General features: G+C 36.6%; 1 non-coding gene across 1 annotated transcript; it reads right to left on the bottom strand.

The window, feature by feature from the left end:
• Window positions 1–13,391: 13,391 nt before the first annotated feature.
• On the bottom strand, window positions 13,392–13,463 carry Trnaa-ugc (transfer RNA alanine (anticodon UGC)). Its single transcript has one exon. It is a non-coding gene; the product is annotated as a tRNA-Ala (tRNA).
• Between the last annotated feature and the right edge of the window lie 222 nt (window positions 13,464–13,685).

A 13,685-nucleotide genomic window follows, 5' to 3' on the forward strand; every position in this document is an offset into this window, starting at 1 on the left:
TATATATTTTAAATTTTCATTCCTTGAAATTCCTAATTTTTTTAAGTAATAACAATGGATGATGTATTGACTTGCGTATTATACAAGCGAACATGGTTATTTAAGCGAGACTTAGACAGCAGTGGCCTATTTCATAAAACTACAAGTCTACAAGTTACAAGTAACTTTGCTAGTAACTTGTAAAAACTTTGATAATGTTGTTTCATAAAGCTACAAGTAAATTCTTGTAGTTACAAGTGAAATGCTACAAGTTACAAGTTAATTTTACAAGTAAATAAATGTTTTTGTTTCATAAACCGACTTGTAGCTAGCAAGCATTTGTAACTTGTAAGAAATTGCTACCAGTGTCAATACATAGGTAGAATATTGTGTAAGTCCAATTATATTAGTTGTAAATCATTAATAAGTCTATGCTTGTGTATAGAATGATATTATAAGATCTTAGAATACAATGGATAATTATATTTACCGATTCTGATGAAGATGATATAGATATTGAGGTTATGAGGCGACCACTTAATTTTAGAGAGAGGTTGAACATGGGACTTGGCACGTTATTTGATTATAACGAAATGTTCCGCATGAGTGCTGTTAAACTGGAGGAGCTAGTACAAGATATAGGTCATATATTGTATCACCCTACACGAAGAAATAAATCGTTATCTGCAAGGGAACAAATATTTGTCTCTCTACATTTGTTGGGAAATGGCGGACAGTACCATGCAGTTGGAGATATGCATGGTATTTCCAAAGCAACAGTACACAGCTGTATCAAAACATTTGTAAATGCTGTCAATGAAATCATTTTTATCAGCATACACTTCGCAACTATAACCTACAAATTCGTTACATAATCAAAACACGAACAATAAAAAGCTGACTCGTAAACTTGTAGGTATGTGTTACAAGTGCACCAACTTCTACAAGTCAAGCAACTTTCTTTGTGAAACACTTCAGATTCACACTTGTAAGAAATTCCCTTGTAACTTGTAACTAGTAACTTGTAGACTTGTAGTTTTATGAAATAGGCCACAGGTCCCTCAGTCCACCTCTTGTAGTGGTGCAGTGCAGATCTGATGGATTGGCTCGTCTGCATATAAGTCTTGTATATGAATATTGATGTGTATCCGAACTCAATGGTAGCAACGTCGACATCGGTACAAATCCCAATGGTGGCGGGGTCAACGACTGCATAGATCTTGACGGAGGGTCTCGCGTCTTCACTGGGGTCCCTGACGACGGAGGTGATGATGACGAAGCAGATTTCGATGACAAGGATGAGGGCAGCTCCAGAGATTCCGATGGTAACGAGGCTACCATCTCCAGAGATCCCGATGATGGCTGTATCTACTGTCTCTTCACTCCAAGAGACTTCAATGTGTGCATTATCGAACGCAGAGGAGACTCCGATACCTGCAACTACATCGCATTTGGTAAATACAACATTTTGTGAGCAATTCCCAGCTTCTGCATCAGTCGTGTATACATCAGATTCTTTGGCATCCAGTACAGATGATCTGTCAATGTCGACTGGGAAATCTCCAGCTCATGCAACATACGGGACTTCGTCGCCTACAACAGCAGTGCACATTGAAAGTAAGATAATTTCCGAGCCGTCGGTGACTCAAGGTCTAACGACGAGACATCTGTGTACGTACTGTGACAAAAGTTTTAAATACCGTCAACATGCAAGAAGACATGAAAATCATGTCTGTAGAAGAAACGCTAATCGTGTGACATTTCCGTGTGACTCGTGTGGTGTACATTTAACAAACAAAAGTAATTTGATTAGGCATTGTAAAAGCAAAGTTCATTTGCAAGTTGTACAGCGGGGAAGCGATGGTAATTGCGATGAATATCTGTATCAGTGCTGCTACTGTGGTAAACGATTTGAACGACTACGAAGTACACGCATCCATGAAAAGCATGGCTGCAGAAGAAATCTTGACCGTGTAAAATTTCTCTGTGAGAAGTGCGGTATACAGGTTACACGAAAATTTTACTTGAAAAAACATTATAAATTTTGTAAAGGTGGGTTTCTAGCATCAACATCTCTGGTCCTCTAAGGTGTTACACTCCTGATCTGATGTATCGTTATCTGTATTAATTATTTGTATTTTGTCACTCTGAAAACGAACTATAATAATTTATTTTAATAAAAATGAATGTCGCATGAACTGAGAAATGTATACGATATTTATACCATGTCAGATTTTATTGTGTATAAATGTACAATTTTAAATAAATTATAGAATTTAAGAATTTTTTATATATTTTTCTTAACCTACTTCATTCATCTTAATGTAATAAACTACATGTGACACGTAATTTAGGTCGGATTTGTAATGTCCGTTTTGTCTTGTTTGTGTGTATTATTTTTTTTTACCAATAATGCTGAAGACTGTTTTTTTTTTTTGCTAAAATTATTTTTGTCTGAGTATGCCATCTGCATTCTTAAGATTTTTATGGGAGATGTTTTGGTAAAGTGGAGGTACAGGTAATGCCGTAGCATTAGAGAAAATCTGATAGGAACTTGATTTATTATTTTTGAGAAATAATTTATTACTTCCCGAAATAAAACTAATAGACTTGTGGGAAATTTATGGTCTTAAATCGTAACCTGTCATATATTGGAGTACACTACGGAGGTGATATTAAAAAATTAAGGAATGTTTATCAATTGACCGCACTTCGGGGTATGCTGGTGCACTGGATGGGCTGTATCAGTAAGATTCTGGATACTTGGAAAGCGGTTCTTCGTCCAAGTTACTCACTCCTTCGTTGCTGATTACTAACATGAATTTTTACAACATGAAAAAAAAATGTATACTGGCTAAGGTGTTGATTTAAAATATTTTGACGCTTATGATTATCAGAGTATTGAGTATGGTATGTAGGAATCGACTCCTCTCGTATATGTGCTATACATTTATTTTTGTAGGTAGCAAGATATACATTCGTAAGCTGATTTTATGCTCTGGTTCAGTGATGCATACTTTGAAGTGGTTCCAGCAAGTACTTTACGTATGCTGGATTACGATTTCACTGGAGTCTTACGTGTACTGAGTTGGAAGGCTAGCGATGTGATGTATGCATGTCTTGAGCAAAACATATGAGTGTCGCAGCATTCTGCAAGCTTGCAATTCCCGCGCGAGGGGTCAATGTTCATTTGCAGGTGATGGTAGGCGTGTCTCGATCGTGTAGTCTCTGCCTCTATCCTTGAGAATTTTTTTTGCGGTTGACATGCTTGAATTTATGTACTTTTGACTAGTCGCAAGTGAATAAGTTTAAATTCGTATGCATTGGAACATATTTTTCTACATGAGGTAAGAAAAATACGTAGATGCTACAATGACTGAGATAGGTATCGAACACATGGTTCTTACCCTATGAGTGACTAGCACTTGTTTGACCTATCTCCACTAACCCTCGTTTACTTTGTGATATAGATGGAACATGGTTGTTTTTAGAGAGATGATGGTTAAAATGTCTTGGGCAAAGTGTCCTTTGTAGAAATTACTATGTGTGGTAATTATTTTAGTCGAAGTGATAATTTAATGAAACATGTGAAAATTAACATGAAGGTTTTTCTAATGTGTAAACAATTCATTGATAGGATGGATTTGTATGTAGAACTGGCAGTATACCACATCTCTTGAAGAACACTGCATGGTATATATAATGAAAGACTCTTGGGCTCAAGAAACTACGCTATAGGTGGAAAGGATGATGCGGTTCCCAAGATTAAATGAAAGGAACTTTGATGATTTTTTTCTATATACTAAGATGATTTAATTGGGTTTAGGATGATGGGTTGAAGGATTAAATAATATAACTGTACACACTAGCTTTTACAGAAAATGAGAATGGAGCTCACAAGATCATAGATTGCGGTTATATCACTGACAACTGAAATGTGGAAAATATATCATAAAATGAGTGATATTGATGCAGCTCATGGCAATATTGATGACTGCTACGAAGATGATGTCTTTACGTCTGTGATAGTGACACGGACGCGGAGATTTTAAGACAAATAATATTATTAATATAGAAATGATGGAAGCCGTAGCACGCCGATCGTGACGAGAAACAAATATTGAAGGATGCTGATGGTTTCGGGAAGACTGAAACTAATGGAAGTATCAACACCTTGAAAAGTGAAAATACACTCAAGCCTATATTTAGCAGATCCTCCATACTTTGTAAAAATAATGGACTCCTAAAAAGGAAGCATGAAGGCGATGCAGACACTTCGACATCGACGATAACGAGTTCTTATACGGTAATCTGGGTGAAGACGATGCCTTCTACGGTGATTGCTACAGTGACTCTGAAGCTGGCGACGTGATCGAAGACTGTGATGCAGAACCTAAAGCTGACAAGACCGAAGAATGTGGTGGTGTCCTGAGACCGAAGCGATGGAAACGTCGTGATATAATAAATAAATCTGATCAAGCTTGTGATGATCACTGGCTCGATGATGAAAGTAACCCTGAGGTTGGTGTTAAAACGGAGGACAGCAGAGATCATAATATTTATAATAAACGTGCAAGGAAGGGGTACACATCGTTTGCCCTACAGGCGTTTGCCCTAAACGTAGGGCAAATGCTTGTAGGGCAAACGACTTTAGGGCAAATGCCGTTTAGTGCAAACGACTGTAGGGCAAACGCCAGCAAGCACTTATGTTTTGGATTAACGAAACCACACCAACTTTTAGGGCAGACGCCTGTAGGGCAAATGCCTGTAGGGCAAACGACAGTCGAAAAACTTATTTTAGGGCAAACGCCTTTAGGGCAAATGCCGGAGCTTGGTCCGAATGGGATTATCAAACATTTTGTGCAAACGCCTTTAGGACAAATGCCTGTAGGGCAAACGCCTGTAGGGCAAATGCCTTTAGGGCAAATGCCTGTAGGGAAAATGACTTTAGGGTAAACGAAGTTTAGGTTATTTTGGGTAATGTAGGTTTTTTCAATTATGTATCGATTCAAACAGTGTTCTTGTAGTTTATATTTCCTCCGCATGTGGCAGTACCTAAATAAATGTTTTCCCTCTAAATGCAAAGTTTCCAAAACCGTCGCTAGATGGCACTTTTGTAAGCCTATATCGAGGTTTGGTGGGAATTCATGTGGTATGAACTTCCTAGATTCACCAACAGATGGTTCCCTGCGCTAAGTTCAATGTTATCGAATATTTTTTCTGTAAAATATTTCGGAACATTAGGTGATGTAAGGTCTTCGACCAAAAAAAAAATCGTATAATAAAAAAACAGTATTGGTGATTTAACAAAAAAATCGCTGGAAAAAGGTTCAACTTTTTTTCCGGGGCTTTGCTTATTTCAATTTCAGCTGTCAGACGCGCATTACGCTATGATTACTTAAAATATTACGAGCATATAGGTAAATAATACGAATACTAGCTGTTAAACATTTTCTTAATTAGCATAATAGTAATAATGCGGTTACTCCTACATATTGTTCATACTATTTTATTCTGGAATGTATACACAACATACAGCTGAAGTAGGTACACAATGAAGAAGTATTCCAGTTCGTTTTGTTCTGGGTTTTCCATAATTTGCATTTAGTTTGTAATGTTTGTGTTAGATCATTTTGACGTTCAGTTATAAGAGTTGGCCGATAATAGTCATTGGTTGGCACGATTCTTAAAATAGGCTACATCCGTAATATAATATATATTTAAATATATCCATAATATTTCCCATATTTCCATAGTGGATTCCACTTATATTCCCAAAATAAAATAATGAAGATACGGAATGATATTTCTCAATAATAATAATAATGTGACTTTAGCCCACCGCACACAGAACAACTTTCCTTGCGGGATTGTATGCATATTTGTTTGTTCCACAATATTCCTTCCTTCTTCCAAAGTGACTTGCAGTGACGCGATGTAATGTTTACACTTACTTAATAGTTCATTTTCAGGAAGATCACACCCTTGTACATCAGTAACTAGCCCTGATGAGGATCCATAGTCAACATTTGGTTTAGTCGATTAGAGTTCACGCCGTTTTAGTTTCAACCGACTATCTTCTTGGCAAGCCAGTTTACGCAGAGTTGTGCCGTGTCGAATCTTTTTACGAATGACTTTCTTGATTATTGAACCAGGGCTCCTACCTGACTTTTTTTGAAAGGACTCTTCTCACAAGCTAAACCTTGCTTGAATCTTGTCCTGCCATGTAACATTTACGCTGAAAAAAGACTCGCTGTGTTTGTGTGTAGGTAATTCATTATTTTGCGTCCATTAAATTTGGCAACGAGGCTCGTATAGAATTCTGCCGAATTACTGGTTTTGTTTTCTTTGAGATATCTGTCACAAAAAAATTTCTTATTAAAAAATTAAAAACCTTTCGTTTGAACAAGATTGTTTTAGATATGAAGCGTATGTGTGCATAATAGTGTGAAATCATATATCCCATAATTATAAATGAAAAATTCTCGATGACAGCCGGACGGAAAGGTATATTTCGCCGTGCGGCCTAACAATATAAAAAAAAACTCTGAAAAATTCCAGAGGTTTAATAACTATGTAAAATCTTGTGAATATTTCTAGAATATCCAATGTAACAATAAATTGCAAATTAATTGTTGGCTCAACAATATGTATGGGATATAAATCCAATCCAACAATACATTAGACATTCATATTTACCTCAATTAGAAATTCTGAAATTCATAGGACCTAGATCGGAGAAAATATCGTGAAATTTTCTGTAAGTCGCTCTGCGAAATCTACCTAAAAACGATCTCATGAGAAAAAAAAATATAGTCACGTGCAAACTTAATTTGTGGAGATGAACTGCGCGTCCACAACTAATACTATTTTTGATACATGATTGTTATGCTAACAGTTTTTGTTATGTTTTGCTGTCCTGTAAGCCACCCCGCACGACGCCCAATTTCTGCTTTATATTCTATTATACCCATGGGTATAAAAGTGGGTATATAAATTTCATTAGCAGAAGTGAAGAAAGAATTCGTTACTCCATACACACGATACCCAGAGTTCTAACAGAGAAAACAGCCAACATATTTGCCGACCAAGGCAAGCAAGTCGGGTTGGATAAACCTATTGCGTACATTTAACCAAATACTGTGTATATATATATATATATATATATATATATCGTGCCCACTGTTAAAGTCGTAAGACTGTTTGTGGGCATGTGACAAATATGTAATTAACTAAATAAAATTGCAACGGTTTATTTAGAAAATTATGTAATTCGGTGAATTATATTTTTAATATTTATTTTCTAAGCTTCACTTGCAAAAAAATTAGAGAAGTTGATTCAGTGTTTTAAAAACAAGATCATAGCAATTTTGAAACTGAATTGTTTTGAAAATATATTAACTAATATTGCACTATTTTGCTGATTCATTAGCATCTGAAACAGAGTTATATTTAATGATCTTTCTTTGTGTATTATACTTTTACGTAATTCATTATTGTACAGTCCACGACATATCAAAATCGTTCCTAGTTTACACTCATACCTATGACATTCATTCAAATATTGTGACAATATGGATGATATGATTAAATGCATTTTGAAAAGTTGTACATTTCATTGGCTGTCACACATAAAATCAGTCTTTTATTATACTTCACTTGTTCCCATAACACTTATTAGGGGTTAAGCTATAGATGGTCTGAGCGAATTAGCAAAATATGCACACTCTCGATGGAAGTATTTTCACTGCATTCTACAAACATATAAATAAAACGACAGATCCAGTTGGGCACATGTTATATAAAAATTGAAAATATGCATGAAGGTCTCCGAGGCTATTTTCACAATAACTTTTAAACACCGAAAATGATTTTATAAATGCATATTATTAATCCTCTGCCTTAAATTATTTTAGGGTCATCGTTTTTAGGACGACTTTTAGTGAAAATTTCAGCAGGCAAGGATAATAAAATTTTGTAAGCTCCTTTTGTTAACGCTTGTTTTTATATATAGCAGCAATATTAAATTAAGTCAATTCGTTCGCTAGTTAAACCCCCCCCCCCCCCATCATGGAAAATATTTCATCATCAACCTCTATGTTAAAAAATGATTTAAAAAATACAATCCAGTCACTGAGATTGGCGCAACATCTGTTGTAAGGTTCAATTACCAGCTGCATTCTTAGACTTCAACGTTGGGAAAGCCAACTGTATGTGCTGCCATCTTATTTGTGAATTTTGTACTTTGTACTCATTTGGAGAATGGTTCCAACATTTGTCAACAGGGCCGACACACGTAACGACATCTATCTTCGAAAAGGTTCGTAGGACAAACGCCTGTAGGGCAAACGACTTTAGGGCAAATGCCTTTAGGGAAAACGACTGTAGGGCAAACGCCGGCAAGCATTCATTTTCGGATTATTGAAAATTCGCAAACTTTTAGGGCAAACGCCTGTAGGGCAAACGACTGTCGAAAAACTTCTTTTAGGGCAAACGCCTTTAGGGCAAATGCCGGAGCTTGGTCTGAATGTGATTATCAAACATTTTGTGCAAACGCCTTTAGGGTAAACGCCTGTAGGACAAACGCCTGTAGGGCAAACGCCTGTAGGGCAAACAACTTTAGGACAAACGCCTTTAGGGCAAACACTTTTAGGGCAAACGCCTGTTTGGAATGAGGAATGCGAGAATATGCTTCGAAAATGCGTTTAGGGCAAACGCCTGTAGGGCAAACGACGTACTCCCCAAGGAAGATGGTGGCAGAAGAGATTGATTCCACATCATGGAAAGATCCAAACATATTGGTTGACCGGCTAAGACTTCTACATGGCTCGCTTTGTGCAGGAAACTATCCGTGCATCAAAGAAATATCCTTTATACTCAAAGAACTGAGGAAAGCTGGCTACATACAATATTGGCTTATTTTACTTGAATTTGTGTAATGTTGAGAAGTAATAAATATTGAAAGTAAAAATTTAATGTTTTTATTTCTTGTATTCTGATTTCCAACTAAGCCTGTGTGTTTCCGCTACTGTATGTGTGATCATTCCGTTTCCTGTGTGTACTGTGTATACGTTCCGTTTCCTGTGTGTACTGTGTGTACGTTCCGTTTCCTGTGTGTACTGTGTGTACGTTCCGTTTCCTGTGTGTACTGTGTGTACATTCCGTTTTCCTGTGTGTACATCACGTTTCCTGTGTGTACTGTGTGTACGTTCCGTTTCCTGTGTGTACGTTTTGTTTCCTGTGTGTGTACTGTATGTACGTTCCGTTTCCTGTGTGTACTGTGTGTACATTGCGTGTTGGAGCCGAGTAGACTTGTATCCTTGTAGCTTCATAGACATGTAGTTTCGTAGCCATGCGGTCTTTTAGTCATGCAGTCTCGCAGCCATGTATAACTCGGAACCAGCTAGATCCTTTTAAATTCGTAGCCTTGTAGCCTCGTAGTCTCTTAGACTCGTATCATTGTAGCCCAATATCATTGGAGCTGTTGAAAGAAAAGGCAGTTGGAGCAGTGGGAGCTGTTGGAGCTGTTGGTGTCATTTTGAAGCCGTTTGGAGCATTTGGAGCCATTTGGAGCATTTGGAGCTGTTGGAGCTAAGAAGTAGTCGTTGCATGTCTATGCAGGGCTAAATGTTTATAAGATTGCTGGCTTTCGCAAGTGATTCTGTAGTTGGATAGAAATTGTGTAATAAATATTATGTTTGTAAAAGAATTTGTGGTGTTTTATTTCTGGAACCTTACACTTTTCTGGTACTTTTTTAAATTTAAAGTTGTTTTGTATCGGCCAGGGATCGATTCAAGGACCTTAGTCGATCTGATCAATCAGTATATAGATTACAAATTTATTTAATGAATTTTGAACTTTTTCCCGAATCTCTAGCATTACAATTACGAATATTTAATATGGTGGTCTTGATGTCTGATAGGATGATGGTAGTAGAAGATTTAAAGTCTCTTTAAGAATGTTGAACATGGTTTTTTGAAGTTATTATTTTTTTTCATAAAATTAAACATTATTGCAACGATCGAGGATCAAACCAAGGACTGGAGCGGATCGAATCGATATGTACGTTAATGAGTGATTTTTTTGATGAATTTTGGATTTTTCCCCGCTTTTCTAGCTACATTATTAGATGATTTCAAGATGGCATCCGAATTTCAAGATGGCGGGGGCACCTCGGTAATAAATGATTACTGCACTGTAGCGGGTTATAATAAAATTAACCAGATGTAAATGTACTCTATAATATGAGTACACACACAAGATGGTGTACTCCAGCAGGTGGTCGCTCCTGGTAGCATGTACTGAACATAAAATGTCGGATCCATGATGGTCGACAAGGACAAAGTCAAATATCAAGGACAAAGTCAAATTTCAAGGTCAAGGTCAAATTTCAAGGTCAAAGTCAAATTTCAAGGTCAAGGTCAAATTTCAAGGTCAAGGTCAAATTTCAAGGTCAATTTCAAGGTCAAGATCAAATTTCAAGGTCAAGGTCAAATTTCAAGGTCAAGGTCAAATTTCAAGGTCAAGGTCAAATTTCAAGGTCAAGATCAAATTTCAAGGTCAAGGTCAAATTTCAAGGTCAAGGTCAAATTTCAAGGCCAAGGTCAAAGGCCAAGGTCAATGTTCAATGTCAACAGTTGAGGACAAAAGTATGGTGACCAGATAATTATACTACATGGTATCGGCACACTCTAGCAGACGAAAACAAGATGGTGGTCTCCAGCGGATGAAGACAAGATGGCGGACATGATGTCATACCAGTTGATGATATATACCTTGGTACTGGTGGTGGTAGATCAGTCTAGGTAGCTTTCATGGAGGAAGGATCGACCATTTACTCTCGCCGGGAATCGAACCAAGGACGTACATCGATATAATCAAACAGAATTAAAATACGTTAATTTTTTGATGAATTTTGGAATTTTTTTCATTAAAATCGGATAATAAATAAAGATTTTCAAGATGGCGTCCAAATTTCAAGATGGCGGACATGACGTCATACTACCTGATGGTATATGTGCATTGACATAAGTGGTGGGGGTCAGTCTGCCAGCACCCACCACGGGGGAAGGATCGGTCGCCATTTTTATTTTTTTGCCCTCACCGGGTTCGAACCGAGGACTCCGAACTCCGTGTCGTAAAAGTACAATTTTTAAATATTTTATTAAATTTATATTATTTGAATTTTTTTATAATTTTTAAAAAAATTTTCATTAAAATCGGATAATAAATAAAAAAGTTAAAGATGGCGGCCGTAACGGAAACTGCAACGGTGACGTCATCATCCAATATGGCGGAAAACACGTCACCGGAATTTTCGAGAACACAATGACGTCATCCAAAATGGCGGATCCAAGATGGCGAATCCAAAATGGTCGCCATAATCTACTTGTCCCGTTACGTCATGTCCCGTTACGCTGTGTCCCGTTACACTCATCCAAGATGGCCGCCGTGACGTCACAATCCAAGATGGCGTCGACAATCTTCAATCCACGCAATCCACACCCTGATCTCGGAGCCCCCAAAACATACTACTCGTCTCTATTATTTTCTGTGAAAGTTTCAGGAAGTTCTGGTTGTAAAATGTTTGGATGTTCTTTTATATAGAAGAAAACATTGAGATAGAAAATTTTTCAAAATTAGGTTCAACAATTTTCAACAAATCGGCCAATAAGTTTAAAATTCTCAACAAACTTCAATTTACTGATGCCTTTTAGCTGTAGGCCTACATAAGGACATTACGATTGTAATAAGTAGAAGTGAAAATAATTGGGAAAATTTAATCGAAAATCGCTAACATATTGTAAAAAAAAACTAAATCAAATTTTGGAAAAATGGCTTCGAGTTGCACACCGATCCCTCCTCCCTCCTCCCAACAAACCAACTGGAGAATCTATGTATGTACAAAATTTCAGCTACATGTAGACCAACTCTCTTTTATTATTATAGATTCGATATGGTTAGGGGTCAAGGGATATCATATGGTGAGGGGGTAAAGGAAGCCAGCCCCCACCCTTCCAATTGAAGTGTAAAAATTCTAAAATGTTGTTCTTTGTTTTATTATTGTGTACACAGTGAAAACATTTTTTTTTAAAAATGATGTTCTTCCTTTAGTTGTTGTTTACTATTCTATGGCATTATGGACACTTCTTTCCCACGAAGAAGGTTTAATTCCAAAAATTCTTCCCAAAATTCTTCCCCTCCCCAGTTTTTTTTTTTTTTTTTTTTTTTTTTTACATTTTTAGATGGATGCCTTGGTTGGGGTGATAAAATGATAAAACGATATGCGCATTGCATTTTTAATTTCCAACTACTAACGGAAACAATTTTGGGTTTTAGTAACACAAAAAAAACCCTACGGGTGTCAAATAATAATTCGAAACAAAACAAAAATTCTTTGTGTCTCATTTCTTGAGGTTCATGAAAACCCCACGAAATGGGAAACATTATACCATCTGGAAACACTGTACTCAGCAAGGGCTCCCAACTAATAAAAAAAAATCCTAATTAGCGATTTACTAAATCCGACTTCATTTAGTTAAGATATTTATAATATACTGTATCTTGCAAAGTGTCACATGATGTTTGCTTCCTAACACTAACAACCACGTGAAGATGTTTACAAAACACTATTGACAGAACAACAGCGGCAGAAGGATACGTAGACTATTTGGTACTTGTTTGAGAACTGACAAATTCTGAGAAAAGTTCCATGACATAGACTATACAATTTTCGTAGCTGTTCCCTGAACAGGCCCACCCAGAACATTTTCGGGACCTAGAAAAAAAATAGATTACGCGCCTACTTCTTTACTTCACAATCAAAAACATGTAAAATACATTTACATAGACGTTTTACAGTATAAAAGCAATGACAATTTTTAGCATCATCTCAAGTCGTCATACAGATTGCCGCGCCAATGTCGCGTGACTAATGCTACTTCAGGCACATGAGGTGAGTTTGAGATGTATTTCGAATGAACTAATTACAGTTGGAGTTAAAAGGTTTCGCAAAGTGTAAATTGACTAAAAAAAAGTTATACACACATTTTACAATGTTTAAAATTATTTCTTCCACTCCATTGGCTTAAAGAGTGGATATACACGCCCGCCACCCCTCCTGGTGGTATGGCCTAGTAAAGATATATATATATATATATATATATATATATATATTTATTTATTCGACGGTACCGTAACAGAGTTGTGAAGTAAAAATGTTAAGAATCTTGTGACAACTTTATATTTAAAAAAAAATGTTCTGTGCTTATATTCTTATGGTTAAAAATTTAGCATTTAGTTTGAGATCACTTTGTTTGTCATGTTAATAACACTGTTTAAGTAAAAAAAATTCAAATATATCTGTCATTTGGAATCGCAAAGCTGAAATATTAAGATAGAAAAATTTTTTTGGAGATGCCGGGGATCGAACCCGAGGCCTTTCACATGCAAAGCGAATGCTCTACCACTGAGCTACATCCCCCGTACAATCTAATTGGCAAATTTACTGTAAAGAAATGTACAAATAGACATGTAGATGTTTCTAGTAGATTAGCTGAAAAAAGGGGCAATTTTTGATATTTAAAGTACCCGCAAAATTTCAACGGTGATGAGGACTGCACTAACAATGAAATAGTCGTTGCCATAGAGACAAATGAAGCATCAACAAAGCAACAGCCGTTGCCATGGTGATTTCCTACCAAAA

The sequence above is a fragment of the Bacillus rossius genome, chromosome 2 (assembly GCF_032445375.1).
Source record: "Bacillus rossius redtenbacheri isolate Brsri chromosome 2, Brsri_v3, whole genome shotgun sequence".
Taxonomy (NCBI): domain Eukaryota; kingdom Metazoa; phylum Arthropoda; class Insecta; order Phasmatodea; family Bacillidae; genus Bacillus; species Bacillus rossius.